Below are 16,584 nucleotides of genomic sequence, written 5' to 3'. Positions count from 1 at the left end.
AGATGAACTGTGGATCTCCCATGATTTTTGTTACTGCAAGGCAGGTTTTTTTGTAGCCTGCCTTTTTGTAGCCTTAAGGCTGTAGTTTTTTCCTGCATGATTTCCTTGTGATGTACAGAGTCTCTTAGAGGGCTTCTGGCTTCCAAACACTAAGGCCTCAGTTGCATTTGAGAGGGATTGTCATGCAGTCCACTTGAACAGTATTGAACACATCTTTTATACCTAGAAAGAATTGACAAGGACAGTTTGGGGTTTTTATTTGTTTCTAATCAGTACTCCAATCTCTTCTGGTCCTCAGCCTTTGTAAGATCTTTGTAAGATCAAGAGTTCAGTGTCAGAATTTGCTAAATGCGTGTCTTTAATAGTGAACATTAAGCAGTTTTTATGGTTGTGTCCGTACTTACAAGTCACACTGTATTGAGCTTTTCTCATAAACTGCAGATGAGCAAAGAGTAAAAAGAGCTTCAGAATATTCAGTCATGGCTTTATCTAAATATGAAATCGGTATTTGTGTTGAACGTGTCCCCCTGAGCATTCCTGAATATGTGTTAGTTGGAAAAGATCTGGCACTAAGAGGTGTAAATTGGCACTGCAGAGAGGATTGCAGAGCTGCATCTTTGCCTGTAGGTAGAAAACCTGCAAACAGGTGCAGTAAAGCTGGCTAACCCCAGGTAACAGGGCATATGCAGACATGTAGAAGAATGGTAGAAAGGTTATCCTTGAAACTTGAAGCTTCCTTTGAAACTCTGAGGTCGCATTCAGAAAAAAGTGAAGAAGTGTCTTAACTCCTTAGGCTAATTCTGTATCATTCTCTTTATCCAATTAAAGATTTTTTTTTTTCCTAATATTGATTCTCTCAATATGACATGGAAGGGAAGATGAATTATAAAAGGATGGAATGGGGAATGGATAATACGAGGATGAGCTGGAGAAAAGTCCCCAGCAGCAGATCAGATGCTAATATAATTTAGAAAGTGTCCTTAGTCCTTGGAAGGACTGCGGTGTGGATGACTGTGCAGCGCTCTGCATTGTGATTGCTTCCCTTTTTAATGTGAAATTGGAACTTTTTGTATAGTGGATTTTCAAAATTTTACTTGGCTTCAAAGGACCTAAAAAAAACCCCCAGAAGTTGTGTGCAGTATTCCAAGATGAGTATGCAAGCAGAACAGACGTTTCAAACAATCTACGGCACATACAGGGCTTTTCTCTTTTTCTAGAAGGAAACCGAGATGATCGCTGGTGTTCAGTAAGCAGTGCCATTTACTGAAAACGCTGGGCTCATTTACCACAGAGCTCAGATAGTACCTTACTAAATATTTGGCAACTTGAGGCCTTTTCATATTGCAATGAACTTAAGCACATTATGGCTTTTTCAGTAACCTGAAATTCTGGATCTTAATACTGACAGTAAGGTATATAGCTGGAAGTTACTGACCTGTTGTAAATATTGCGTTCTGGGATTCTTATGGATCCGCTCTGCAGGAAGTTGGATTAAAAGACAAAGTGGTTTCTTCTGGCTTATCATTGATGTTTTAAAGGGCATTTGCAATGTGAAGTCTCAGCAAAGACCAATTGTACTTTGCGTATACTTTCAGTATTTTAATGCTATTCTAAAACTATTCAAAAGTTGTTCACTTATATGGAAAAACTGCTTAGTCTTTCTAGAAGGGCAAATACATTAATAGAAAAATATGTTCACCTAATAGGCTGCCTTTCAGTATAAAACCAGCTAGATTTGTTTCAGTTTAAAATAGGATGTCGCTTTTTGGTGTAAAGCAAATATTGGATTATTAGATGAAGTCAATGTTTTAACTCTTCAAGAATCATCTTCTTTTTGTTTTAATTTGATACTTTGATTGCACAAGGGAGTTCTGATTCATGATTCTGCCATTTGATGCTAGGACACGAAAAATAACAAAACAAGCCAACTGTGATGATTTTATGGAAGTTGTGTACAGGACCTGTGTTTATCAAGAGCAGCATATCTAAGCAATAACAGAATATATGAACATTTAAGTAATGGTGAGGCAGAGAGTATATTAGCATTGCTCCCATGAGGAGTTAATTTGAACTAGTGTTGCTGCCAGCCTCTTCGTTCATGCAGACATTTATATCATTTTACAAACTCTTGAAAGGGATGTGGAAGGTCTTGTAGATTTTTGCAATTTTTTTTCTGCTGTACCAGGCATGTCTTAGGGTAATGCTAATCTTTGCAGCATAAGACTTTCTAGGGGTATGTGAACTCTTTGTTGAATTATGATCTGACCTTCATATGCCTTGCCTTTCTTATCTTATTTGCTTTCTGTCCCACATCCGTACATTTAAGCATAGATGGAATGATTTTCTGATTTCCATTTTGAGAGGTAATTTGAGGTCTGTTTTCCTTCTCAGGATTTTGCCTCAAATTCCTGTTCATGATCTAATATACAAGGAAACTCAATCTGCTGTAATTTAAACATTGTCTCTCTAACCTCTGGTCAGACACACGTTCTTATGCCGAATCGCAGAATCAGAGCGTGGCTGAGATGTGAAGGCACCTCTGGCGATGGCCTAGTCAACACCCCCTGCTTAAAGGTGGGTCAGCTACCGCAGGTTGCTCAGGATCATGCACAGCCAGATTTTGAATATCTCCATGGATGGAGACTCCACAGCCTCTTTGGCCAACTTGTACCAGTGTTTGACCATCCTCACAGTAAAAAAAGTTTGCTTGTGTTTAGATGGAATTTTCTATTTTTTAATTTGTGCCCATTGCTTCTTGTCCTGTCACTGGGCTCTGTTGTGAAGAGCCTGGCTCCGTCTTCTTTAGTCCCCCCACCAGACATTTACACACATTGATGAGATCCCCCAGAGCCTTCTCTTCTCCAGGCTGAACAGTCTCAGCTCTCTGAGGCTCTGCTTATGTGAGAGATGGTCCAGTCCCTTCATCATCTTACTTCCCTGTGCTGGACTTGCACAGGTATGTCCACTTCTCTCTTGTACTGGGGAGCCCAGACCTGGACCTTGCACTCCAAATGAGGCCTTACCAGTGCTGAGCTGAGTCGAAGGTTCACCTCCCTCAGCCTGTTGGCAATGTTCCTACACAATTTCTATGTCAGTTTTATATTTCATTTTAGCTGAAGTGCATTACGTTCCAAATCTACAAGAACTAATTTCTGTAAAAACTATAAGCACAAGAAGCTAAATACGAAAATTGTAACAGAGAACTTTAGCAACTACTAACTGTTTTGGAACAGCTATGATCAGAAGAAATTATGTCTGTCTTTTACCTGGCAATCAGTTCTTGCATCCTAAAGCCCTGTACAACCTTACTCATTTCTTATTCGTCTGTCCTCCACATTTCTAAGTGGCTGTCACTGTGTTGCAAGTTTTAACTGCTCCATTCTTCTAGATTCGTTTTTTATTAAGTGTTTTATTCCTCCTAGTATGTGAGGTTCGAAGATGTCTCAGAACCAAAGGTCTGACAATAGTATTTTTCATTTGGTTTCCATATTCTAGACAATCGGTATGAATTAGCAGGAGTCACTACGCAACATAATACCAGCTGCCAGTTGTCTCTTGGCTGAGCCTTATGTGCAGATGTTTACATCTGTATTGCCCACATCTGTATATTTGCCATTGCATTGCCATACTGGATGGTGATTTAAAAAAAAATGAGTATCTGCAATTTCACTAATGGGTGCATGAGGATCCAGGGAATCTTTTCCTGAGAATCTTGCCTAAGAAAGCAAGCCTTCACATGAGAAAAATACCTTTGAAACAGTAGGTGCTCAATGTTCTAGCAAAGAATGCAGTATCTCTTTTAGCAATGGGACTCACAAACCCTTCCCAAAACTAGGAAAAGGAACAAAAAAGCCTTCCAGCAGAGAGGAAGCACACAGGAAGTGAAGAGTTCCAGCAGATACGGATTTTTCTTTTTCCTCAAGGTTTTGGGTAGGACTAATCCAAATCAGACATGTAATGATGAGCTGTTTCTTGTTCCTAGCAATAGACAAGCAATTGTGCTCCAATTTTTGGACCCCCACTGCATACCTCAAAGAAGCTTAAAATATATTATGCTCCCAGTGTAGCTGTAATAGTATCATCTTATTATCACCAATTCCCTTGCATGGTGGCATTGCTGAGCAGCTGTCTCACAGACAAGCCAATTTCTTTTAAGTATTGCTCCATCAGCAGCCGAAACCAGCCCTACCGTAAGGTTTTGTTGTGAATGTTAATGAGGAGACAAGTAGCTGCTCAGTGACATTTCCTCACTCATCCTTTGAGTAACTATAGGAAAATCATAGCAAATAATTTTAATTTAAGCTAAATAGATCTGAATGTGATAAAAGAGACACCGTCTCCTCATTCTCATTAAAAAAAGTACAGTAGTAGTCTTGGTAATGGTGTTAAAAATGAAACAATGTCTAAGAATAGCTGTCGTGAACTTGAATGGATATGGATAGCCTTCAGCAGAATGTGTGAGGCATGATGCCATTTAAGAAAAATAACGTGAATAGCATAAGAACCAATCTGCAGCTGCATTGATCTGTCTTACAGGGTCATCATTCCCCACGCTCCTTTTTTTTACAGTCTAGGAGAACAGTGATCCATACCCATTAGTGCTGCTTATATTTCTTACAGTCATTACCAGCAGCAGCCGTGTAAATTACAGGGCAGGAAAGAAAGTTTCAAAGATATCCTCCAAAACACCACCTGCAAGAACAGCTAACATCCCAGAAGCACTGTATTCCCTTTTCTTTTCTTGCACAATTTATGAAAGAACATGGAGAAAAATAGTGTTTATGAATCTTACCTTGATATTAGAGCTGACAAAAATGTTGTTTTGTGAGGCTGCTTTCCAACAAAGTAACAACTCTTCAATGAGATGAACTCTTGTAGCCAGGTGTAACTATCTCATTAAACTTGACAAAAAAAGCATGGAAAGTAAAATAAGGGAGATGCTGGAAATGGGAATACACTGAGGTTCAGTTGTGTGGCCAATGCAAGTCTTCTGCTCTCTGCTCTGCCTTCCTCCCACCCTCGCTGCCCAGCCTGCCAGCCCAGCTTGAGCCCCAGCCCATACCTGGAGCCGCACCGACCCCCCTGGGCTTCTGCAGGGGAGGGGGAGCGCACAGGAGCCCACTCACACGCTGGTGCTGTCATGGTCAGCAGCTGAAGGATGGGCTTTCAGAAGGACTTTTTGTTTCATGCTTTGCTTACTTCAAATGTAAAAAGGCACGGTTTTCACGAGAAGGTTTTTGTGTTGTTTCTGTTTTTTGGAAGCGGGGAATCAGAAAGGTCTGCCTTTTCCACGGACCTGTTTGGGAGGCAGGAGGCTTCTAAGGAGTGTGGGAATGTCAAATAGATATAGCATGATCTGTGTACTTTATGCAACTACTCATATTATTCTAGTGCTGCCACATCTGCGACAGAACATGGGTTCCACCATACGAAAGCTGGGATACCAGATATTTTGGTTCTTAGTTCTGGGCAAGGTGGTGGTGTTTTCAATGTCACTTTGCAATGTGTTTCCCATCAAATGCAAAATCCATTGCAGGACAGGTGGATTTTTAAAACTCCACAACTGTTCGGCTGTAAGAGTGCTAGCAGGGCCACAGTTTCCATATAATTCATCGACTGTTTTAACACACTACGTAACTTCTGCATTTGCCAAAATACAGGCCTTAGAGCAGTTAGAAGCCTTAAAAAAAGGTAACATCTGCTGGCTTGTGGTATGTAACTGCTTGCAAGCCTTCGTTGGACATCTGGCGCAAGTTTCTAAACTTTACAGAGATCCTTGATAAAAGATCCCTTACCTTATATTTGACAGGCGACACTAATTTTAAAATAAAATATTCTACCCCGATCCAAATCCTGTCAGAGTTGATAATAGCCTAAGAGGAATCTCTATTGCCTACAACCGATTTTAGGGTCTAATCCTGTAAGATTTGTGCTGAGATTACTGTTTATCAGTTTCATGTATTATGTTAGAATTTGTGAATTACATTAGATCAAAATAATTTTTTTTCTAATTAACCAAAAGAGGAAAGGTGGCAAGCCTACAAAACTTGGAAAGGAAGGATTGGCCCAGTAGTAAGAACAGTTTCCAGCCAGGGGTGCAAATTCCTGTAACCCGGTCAAGTCCCATACTGAAAGGCAGATCTATGGGAACTGGTGTCTTCTGCACACTCCCTGCAGCTGGAAATGCACTTTGTGCATTTGGATGGCTTGTTCTCTCTGCTCTTCGGCACCTTCATTTGCTAAGTGCAGCTGGTCAGTGGAGCATGTAATCTTCTAACCAGCTGCAGCAGGTTTATGAAGCTGCAAAGGCAAGGACAAGCTGCTACCCTGTGCTGGAACAGGCAGACATGACCCACTCTGAAATGAATCCTGTTAGAAAGCACGTTGTCCAGGTATAGCCAAATCCCAACAGGCTTTGAGAGGGCAGGGATCCAGTGTTTTCCTGTGAAACAGAAAGCAGAATTTGCCTTGCTGAATATTAGATGTCCACGGTGTAGGGTACTCCTGTAGGTTCCCTCAGTAGTAAATAAGGAATGATAGGTGCAAGTCATGCTGGCCTAAAGTTTACACCTCAAATAGGTCAGAAAAAATCTCTCCCTGAAGTCCTTATTTCTCTATATTGATGAGAGAGGGCATTTAGTTCAGACATAGATGCCTATACTGCGGACTTACACGTTTGTTCAGATAAATTCCACCCTGAGGAACATAATATAGGACTGAAACATCTGAAACACTCTTGAGGTTCTCTTTGTGCTTTATCTGCCTCTTTTACAAAAGTCATCCTCTGTTTTTTTCTGTAATATTTTGTGGGGAAAAAGACATCAAAAATGTTGAGGCAAGTAAGCGTTATGGAAGTCACTTATTATCTTATGCTGGTTGAAATCAACGCTGTTGTGTTGAATTCAAATGACATTTAATCTTCGCTGAAGCTCTGAATATTGTATGTTTTTAATATTTTATGATGGAAATTGTTTTCTGAACTTAGTAGCCAAGCCTTAAAAATGCTAACCCATGAGTAAAATTACTGATTTATAAATACTAAAAATCCTGTGATTAAAGATACTTCATATGCGTATGGACAAGAATAGGATTAATAAAGGACTCAGCCTCAAGTCAATAACACTGATGAAAGGCATCAGTCTTCTGACAATCAACCGTCAGTGGCTCTGTTACCCGTACCTCATGCTTACTCTGATGGTAGGTGCTCGCCTGACACACAGCAAGGACAAAACCATGCTGCAAGAATCAAAACTAGGGACTGTATATAAAAACCAAGCTACAAAAGAAGGGTATTCATACATAGTGTCAGCACCTGGGATAATAGGAACTGTAGCCTTATCATTTCTCATTTGTTGTCCTCAATCCTCATTAAATGCAGAAATACTATTTTTTAGATGGCTCTCTTGACTGTAACACACAGGCATTGTTGTCTTTTTGCTGCCCTTCTTTTCTTAATTCTTTTTCCTGTGTGTCCAAACAACAGGGGAATTAAAAGCAAACTTAAAATAGTATGTCATGAAAAGGATCCTGGAATATCTGAAAAATGATTCAGTGACTCTCTGTCCCTGTATCTCTGCTTATCTAAAAGACTTTTTAGAGTTTATTTTAAATTAAAGTTTCCTTTTTTCCTTTTACTTCTGCTCTGTGGTTTACGAGAAAAATATGGAAATGGCTCTTTTTCTGGGAGGAGTGTCATAGGAATGTCACTTTTAGCAGTAAGATAGATCCTTTACGGAGAGAAGGGAATTTTATGGCTGTGTGCCATAAGAATACTTTTAGAGATAGTTTAAAACCAGACATATTAAGGTCCACTTGTGGACTATACTTGGTGGTAACTATGAAAATTGCATATATAAATCAGAGCTACCAGATCTTCAGGAAGAAGATTGGAAAGATGTGGCACAGCGGTACTGCTTCTGAAGTCTTCCCTACTTGCTGTACGTTAGCTCTCATTCTATACTCATAGCCAAGAGATAAAAATAAACGTATACTGCCTACACTCCCGTGGTGCGATCTGGCTGCTGGTCTGTGTAGGTGCTGGTGGAAAGGAGCAGCAGTCGGTCTTTGTGTGGGCAGCCCCACTGGGTGCTGGTGAGGGCTGACAGAGGCTGTGCGGGCAAGCTGGTTAGCGCAACACCACGCTTGCAGCGCAACTGTTGTTTGATGGGACGCCACCCTAACAAGAGCCGTTGCTGCTGCAGACTGCTACAGGCAAAATAACAGCAGATCACCGAGATATAAACTCTACTGGATTATCCCTACTGCAGTATTGTCTGCTTGTTGGTACTGTGCATGAACATTCAGGTGTCGTTTCTGAAATCTTGGGACTTAAAAAAACGCATGGCTCGATAGATAGAGGCACGTAGGTAATTGAAATGTTCTTAATCTTATATTTTCTTAACTATATCGGAACACTAAATTTCACTGATTCTCCATTAATTTTTTTATGGATTCTTTTTCTGAATATTACTAATACAGTTCCCACTCTTTCACTTCTTGGGATATTTACATAAATTGGGATCTTTATTTTCAACTTTCCGCTCTTTTCCGAGTTACACTGAAATGGTTTTGCTTCATGTATTTATTGTATATGCATCACATGCTCACTTTACTCTGGGGTACGTATAGATTCAGTTACAAGCTTTATCAGAAATAAACTCTTTCATTTTCTTCTAGTTGTAACCTATATGTTTTATGCATTCAGAATGATATATCACTGAAATGTCGGCCGACTGTTTCAGCAATATGCAGGTCAGTTACCTATCATTAACAGCAGTGATATTGTAAGGGCAATGCATAGAGCAGGAGACTAGCTGGGAAAGGCAGGGGGAGAGAAAGAGAGGTAGGATCAAAAACACTGTGCCATGAGCTATCTATTATGACTATAATCACGTCAAGGACAGTATGTATCTTACAGGAGTAATCTTAGATGGGTAACTTGATGCCGCTTTTGTGGAACATAGTCTTCATATTAGTGGAGAGACAGTGGTGGGCACCATTGCTACTTGAAGTGTGCTTTGAAGCTGTACCAAGAATTTTAATAAAATGAACAAGAAACCTTAAGGCCTGAAATATATCTTGTTTAATGGATGGCAGGTTATTAATTTAACATTCTTAGGTGAAATTATTTACTGCGAATTGATACTTTTTTGTGGTGTCATGGGAGCATCTAGAAGCCATTTGCTATTTCTGAGTTAGAAGATTCATCAACACACAGCTGAAAGGCTGTCCTTGCTTGTAATGAAAACATTAGACGTATGTGAAGCAGGAAGGAAGTGAAAACAGCTCATTTCAGTAACGTAGGGCATTTTCAGTCATTGAAATCTCAGCAAGATTGTGGCCAAAAAAAGGCAACAGGAGGTAGTTTTTGAGTACTGACTTCAGTGAGTGGGTACAATGTATGTGATTTAATTTTCACTCCGATAAGAGCAACTTGACTGCACAGATACTAAAACTGCGCTGAGGAAATAAATTCTGTTGTTATCTGCTTTTTTCCTTCTTCTCACATTGAAGCATTTTCACAGGGATCTGCGGCTTAAGGAAGGCATCAATTTATACATACTTGTATAAAAGTTGAATCAAAGTTTAGTAGCACCATGGAGTAACCACTGGAAGACGAGGTGATCTCTGCTTGATGCGAACTAGTTTTTGGAGCATGTAAAATCTCTAGAGGGGAAAGATACAAGCAGCTTGCATGTGAAGGAATACAAATTATGAAATTTGCTATTTACTAAAAGCAATTAACTATTAAGACTAAGCAAATAATGACTGTTTGGGTTGTTTAATTTTCAACAGCTGTAAGCAATTGCTTGAAGAAAACACTTTGTTTCAATCACCCACATAAAGCAAGAAGCAAGATTTGAAGTTGAAATATGTATTTCATGTCAACAAAGTTCTATACAGATTTAGTTTTGAATTTCAGTAAGTTCAAGTATTTTGAAGGATTTCAAATGAATGCTAAAGGTTATTTTCAACTGAAAAATCCAACATTTGCATTTAAAAATGAGAAAACAAATTATTATGAAATTTTTTGGAAGAGTATATTTTATGGCACAGTGAAATTCTATGAATTTGTGAAAAGCGTCAGCACTGCATTTTTAATTTTTACAAGTTTCTGATGTTAACACTTTGATCAGCTTTACAGGCAAATCTCAAACACTCCCAGGAAAGTGTAGTGTTTTTTCGGTGTCTACTGTTGTATATATCTCCATAACTTTCCTGGCACTCCTACAAGTAAATAACATATTAATTTAAGCGCTCATTAAATAACTTGCAGGGGGAACCTGTCGCACCTTCTCTGGTGCCTAATGAAGTTTCTATACTGGCCATGAACTGAAGATGCTTCTAGGGTATGAGGAGTGGATTCCAGAGTCTCAGACACCTCAGGATTGTTTTTGGACTCTACCCAAACCCAGCTAGCTGGGATCTGCTGCCTAGTGAAGAGAGCTACAGCTAGAGGAGAGCTACCGCTGTGAAATTAGTCTTGGTTTTAGTGTGACGCCCAGAAGCCATCTTACTCCTGTAGGTAGTCTGCCTTTGAGATTACAGCTTCCTATTTTGATACCAAAACATATATGATCTGATCTTTCAAAAGGCCACTGTACTTGTAAGCATGCTGGTATTCAGCTCCTAAAAGTTATGATTTATTTATTCACATGTTGGATTTTAAGTGTAAGTAAAGGTATACAGGCTTGATCATTCTCATCTAATTGTGCATCAATAGGAGAGGAGATTTTTTTTGTTTGCTTTTATTAGCTGGAAACTCGAACCAGTGAAAATTCCATGTTTAGTGAGGTTCATTAGATTACCACATCCTACTTCGTCCAGTTTTGCCACATTAACCCTGAATCCGATCGTTCTTTGAGTTTACGTTTTAGAGTCTTTTTCCAGCAATGCAATCAATGGGAACGGCAACATTTCAGACAGAGGCAAGATGCTGTTAAATCAGCCAACCTTCTTAACTACTCCTCAGTTGTATAGTGCACCCTGTACCACACGTGGCATTTGTCTGTGCCAGTGTGGAGCTTGAAGTGCCATGTCTGAAAAATCACAGCAGCATGAGAACAATTTGGAGACAGGGGAGAAGAAATCGAGAGTTGAGTGATGCTAGTAACAGTTTTCCAAATACGCTATTGAGGTATACCCAGTATCACACATCCCTGTCTCTAGGATGCTTCCTGGGATTTGTTCTCGAAATGTCATTAATAAACAGAGTCCTCCAACACATTCCTCCTTAACCACTCTTCTAATGTTTTGGCATAGCCATCATTTTATCAATACCAATTATTAAGACATTGTAAAGATCCAATTTCATTCTGTTCATTAGATTCACTGAAAGATATTATTTAGCAGATACACAGTTGTACTATTTAAATATCAATCAATCCATGTCTATGTCACGCTCTTTACACTGGGCATAGATAGATCTCCAAATGCCAATAAGTGGACTGAAACAAATAAATTAGTATTCTGTGGAAGCTTGTGTCCAAGCTGAAGTTATTTTAGCGTGTTCTGTATTTTTCAGCAGTCCACTTCCAGAGACTAGCTTCTCAAGCAAGTTGTATGGTGACATAATTAAAGACAAGGATAAAATAAAATGCCTTGCAGGATAGGGATCCCTACATGACAGCTTCTCTGTTGAATAAAATTGAGATGTTAAATATCAAGTGATAATTTAAATTAAGAATTTATATAGCTCTTATACTGGAAATTATCCTACAACAGACTTTTCTTCCCCTCACATTTTACAGTCACAGTATCACATTCCTTGAATAACTATGGGCATATCTTTAGTTTTTTTAGCAGTTTTAGTGTCATGCAATCTCTGTATAGATGTGATCATTGGATCAGGACCTGCCTTATTAAGTCTGCATACCCTTGTATAAGTACTTCTTTTTATGCCAAAACAAAATATCATGAACATAGGAGAGGCTTTGGAAAGTGAAAGAAAAACAACAAAAAGATTTCAAATGGCCCTTTAATAATGCTCCTTGTGGAAGGAAGGTGCTCTGAGGAGTCTGAGTATACCCGAATTCGATTTTTCTCTGATTTTACCTAGGTCTTGAAAAGGAAAAAAAAAATATTAGTGGTAGTTCAAAGTATATAATTGACCAGTTCTAACAACAGAGCCAGAGGGACAATACAATTCTTGCCAGGATAATATCATGCTTAACTGTTCACAGGGAAGCCTAAAAGCATAGGGATTTATTTGGATTTTCTGGCATCTTAAATTCCTACATTCCCTTCCTTAATGTGACTGGTTTTTTGAACTGCTTTCTTTCATATGCACGGAAATCCATGACGGTACCTAAAACTAGAAAAATCCTTGTTCAGTTCTTAGCCCAAGGATAACTCTGTGCTGGACCCAAATATACGCAGGCTTAATGCCAGGCCTGTGCATGGGGATCAATTGCATTTTCAGCTGATGCATAAAAGAAAATGCAGCTAGCCAGAGCAATGTTGTGCCCACCATTTTTTAAAAAGCACTTTGAAATAAAACTCCTTATCCTCACTTTCACCTGGGCTATGCTCGCGATTTATGTAGTTACATTGCTGAGAGATGTGTTTTTCTAGCGTGAACTAGTTTTCTACGTACGCATCAGTAGGTTGCTTGCTGAAACTTTATCACTGTTGTAGCAGTGTGCCTAGGAGGAAATGGTTTTGATCATCTGTTTCTAAAGAGACGCATGAAAGAAGAGCAATGCAGAAGAGGAAGGGAAGATTAGAGGTGAGAGAAGGACAGATGAGAACTTACTATACTTCTATGGTGGCCTTAGTCCCATGAAAGGGTGGATAGGTGTTGAAACCTGGTGGCCCAAGGAAGGCCACCTCAGCCAAGGTCTCTCACTGGGCAATCCGCAGGGCTTTATTGCCATTGTAGTCAGTGGATTTATTTGTCAAAGGCTACAGGATCTGGTAAATCGTGTAAAGGTATGAGGAGGAGAAGACGGCTGTTGCCTGAGGATCGTTTAGCAGCAAGAAGTTTTTGTTGTTGTTGAGTATTACGTAGTATGTAAATCTGCACTCCTCCTGGCCCCTGCTTTTCCTCTTCAACTCAAAAGAGACTTCAGAATGCAAGGAGTATCTGTAATTAGGCCTTCAAATGCACAGCTTGAAAGGAAACAATCTTAGCACAGCATAAAAACAGTAACAGTTTCCTGGTTTGACTAAAATTTCTGAATGTCTTCATCTCTTTAATTTGCTTCTCTAATGCTGCTTTTTACAAATTCCCTAAATAGAAAATGTGTTACTATGCAGACTGGCAATGCCCTTATCGATAACCTAAATTGTATTTATTTATTTTTACTACTTTAAGCATACCCAGGAAAGCTACAATCCATATTTAAGCTAGGACTAGCAGTGATGTGAGAGGCTTTTTATGTAATCTCTGGAATAAAAACAAATACAGGATTAGGGGGAAAAAGCACAGACCCAGTGACCATTTATGGGGATGATTTGTGCATCCCTAATGCGGCGTTATAGATGTGCAAAAGGAGGTATCCCTGGGCATTCTGTTGGCAGGTCTCAAACTGAGACTCAGGTGATAATATTGCTTGTGAGTTAGTGCGGAGCTGTTCGTGCCCATGTGAAATTAAAAAGTTAATACCGTGGCCATGTGTTATTTCTTGTTTATTGCTTGCTCACTATTTTTGCTTGTGGCTTACAGGAAATTTATTTCTTCCTTTTTTTTTTTTTACGTAAGGATATGAATATCAATCTTGCATTATAAAAGTTTGTACCATTACTAGACATAGTAGTAGCAAGATAATTTTCTGATGGCTATAGGGTGCACAGATAAAAGGGCAAAACAAGGCATCTTTGTAAAAAGTACATTTTTAGATCAAAATATTAAAAATAATTTAAAATAATAAATTGCCAATGAAAAAGGAAAAATTTAAATTACTTCTGCTTGCAAAGATTTAAAAGATATTGCCTGAAGTTACTCTTGTTTGAATGAGTGACCTTTGTTTTCCTTGCACACAACTGGTATACAGGACCTCAGCGTTCCTAGGTGTGGGTTCTTTCCTTCTGTCTTTTTTAAAATCTCCTTTTGCTACTCAGACCTTACATATTGTTCTCACTTGAAATTTCCTTCATTAATATGATGAACATGTTTAGGCTGGTTACAGTTAAACTCACACTGTTCAAGAATTTTAGATGTCAAAGTTTAGGATCAACCACAAAGTCACCTTACTGTGATGGTCATGCATACCATCAGCCAACTTTAAACAAACTAAACTGGTTTAGCTTGTTAAATCAGCAAAAATATGCTGTGGTTTCTTCAGAGAAAAGAAAGGGGAGGAAGGGATAGAAAGAGAAAGAGAGGTGAAAATTCAGTGGTCTGGCCATGTAGCATGGCAAGTAACTCTTGGGCATAAGAACAAAATACTGCCAAGAGGGTAACAAAATTAGGAGGTGGAAATTTTGAGAAGGAGGAACTCGATAACTTAGTGCTTGGCTGTCTGCTAATGTTCAGCTGTGACATAAAAACATCATATACCAATGCCGATTTCACAATCCTAGGAAAGGGCCAGACCCTGCTCCCACCAACGCCTTACCACTTAGTCTATTTAAAAGACTTTATTAGACTACCCAGCAAAACAGCACGCTATCAAATTCACTAATAGACCATCTATGAACAAGTGCAGCAAGTTCTGCAACAGCTAAAAGGTTTCTTCTCAGCTTCTGTTTGCAAAACATGTGTCAGTTAATGGAGTATCACATTTATATAGTGCTGGGGCATTGACCTGAAGTCTCTTCAGGAAATAGATCTAGGTTTTACCTAGATGTACTGTGCTCTACAACAGAAACAGCCCACATTTTCTAGTAAGACAATAACATTATTTGTTCATTAAATAATAAAGGTGGATGACAACTTTTCTATCCCTGAATCTCTACCATCTATACATGGCTGTGCTGTTCCTTCTTGGAGGGAAGTTATCTTCCAAATAAGTCTCATTTCTCTGTGTTTGCCAGCTTAATTACTGAGTAAACCAGGGCAGCTCAAAGTTTACAGTAATGATCCCAGTTTGTATGACTAGGGGTAAGAAAATAATCTAGTTTTGTTTCCAAAGAATTCAGTACCATTTGGGAAGGAATTTGGGGAACAGTTTAGAAATGCCTAGAAAGTAGAGCACTTCTAAGGCCACATTCCTTGTGAAAGCCTAATTCCGAGATTAGCTGCACAGATAATTAATAAATAAAAATTTTTCTGATGCTGGTGTCAATCTATCTGTCATATTTTAACTGTTGAACATAGAGCATACTTATGGATTGTCAGGGTTTCCCGTTAATGTTGACATCTCTTCTAACGTAAGATATGAAGAAAGGCTGAAAAAGCAATTAGAATTCAGTAGATAAATTAACATGGTCTGAAAAATACTATCTCCTACCCCATCCACTACCAAAAAAGACAATTATGAATTGTATATTCATTCTCCAAATGACAGGGCTTGTTTTTAAATCTGCTTCAAACATTTCTGAAACTAGACTCAAGACACTTTGCTGAAAAGAAAATTTGTATTCAGATTTTGCAGTTGTCCTGCATTGTCATATTTTAAACAAATACATAATTCTCTCTAGCCACATAGAAATACTTCACACATATTATTCACAGAGGGATGAATATGCAAAGGATCGTTGTCCCAGAATGACAGAGATGGAAATCATAGGTGTTAAATGAGAATGTAAATCACATATCCCTAAACCTTTGAAGCACAAGGATGCTAACTCATTTTTTCAAGCAGTTTAACCTATCCAGATCTTGACAGTTCTTCTGTATGTGAAAGTATCTCAGTATTATGAAAGTATTCTGAAAGTGTTATTTTTCACCCCATGTATTTTCATTGTACTATTTATATTTTCTCTTAATTTTTTTAATAATTTAAATCAAGATTGCTTAATTAAAGTCTTGCAACTTCTTTGTGAACTAAGAAAATATTCTGATAATATTCATATACCTAGAAAGATGATGAAGAAACTGTGGCATATAAAGGCAATCTGACTTTCCTGAGGTCACACAATTTGGTAGCGACAAAATTGCAAAGGGAACAAAGCCTGCTTTTCATTTGCGTTGTCTCGGACCCTTAGATATAACCTCACCTTTCCTGATAATGCCATAAAGTTTTTAGAGAAAGTCACAGTTTTCCTTGTTTTCCATTGATCCAAGCTTTTTCCTGAAGCAAGAATTCTTTTTATTTTCTCTCATGAGTTTAATTTTCTCTCATAGTCACTTTGTATTATTTTTTGTAAATTCCTTTCAGATCAGGTGTTTGATGCAGAAGTGTCCAGACATATACACAATATTCAGTGAGCACACCATGTTGCCATAGGAGGGGTTTCTGCTATACAATGTCCTTTGCCTTATGAAATGAAACTGATTTTCTTCCTTGCTGCAATGCTGTGTTACACATTCACATTACATTTATTACCCTCAGGTCATTTTTCCCCAGGTATTCCTGTTGAATTTTTTCTTATTTGTCTTAAATGCATTCACTTGTATTTTTCTAGATAGAACCTACTTCACTACTGACTGCCAGTTTTTATTTTTAATCACTACAGGCTTTTTGTCTTACCTCTATATAA

General features: G+C 38.6%; 1 protein-coding gene across 2 annotated transcripts in view; it reads left to right on the top strand.

The window, feature by feature from the left end:
- GPC6 (glypican 6) overlaps positions 1-16,584 on the top strand; it is a 773,103-nt gene that overhangs the window by 235,595 nt on the left and 520,924 nt on the right. The window lies entirely within an intron of this gene.

The sequence above is a fragment of the Nipponia nippon genome, unplaced genomic scaffold, assembly GCF_047370975.1.
Source record: "Nipponia nippon isolate SJK-2023a ecotype South Korea unplaced genomic scaffold, ASM4737097v1 scaffold_2, whole genome shotgun sequence".
Taxonomy (NCBI): domain Eukaryota; kingdom Metazoa; phylum Chordata; class Aves; order Pelecaniformes; family Threskiornithidae; genus Nipponia; species Nipponia nippon.
Note: the sequence above shows the minus strand (reverse complement) of the source record. Positions and strands in the feature narration are given on the sequence as shown.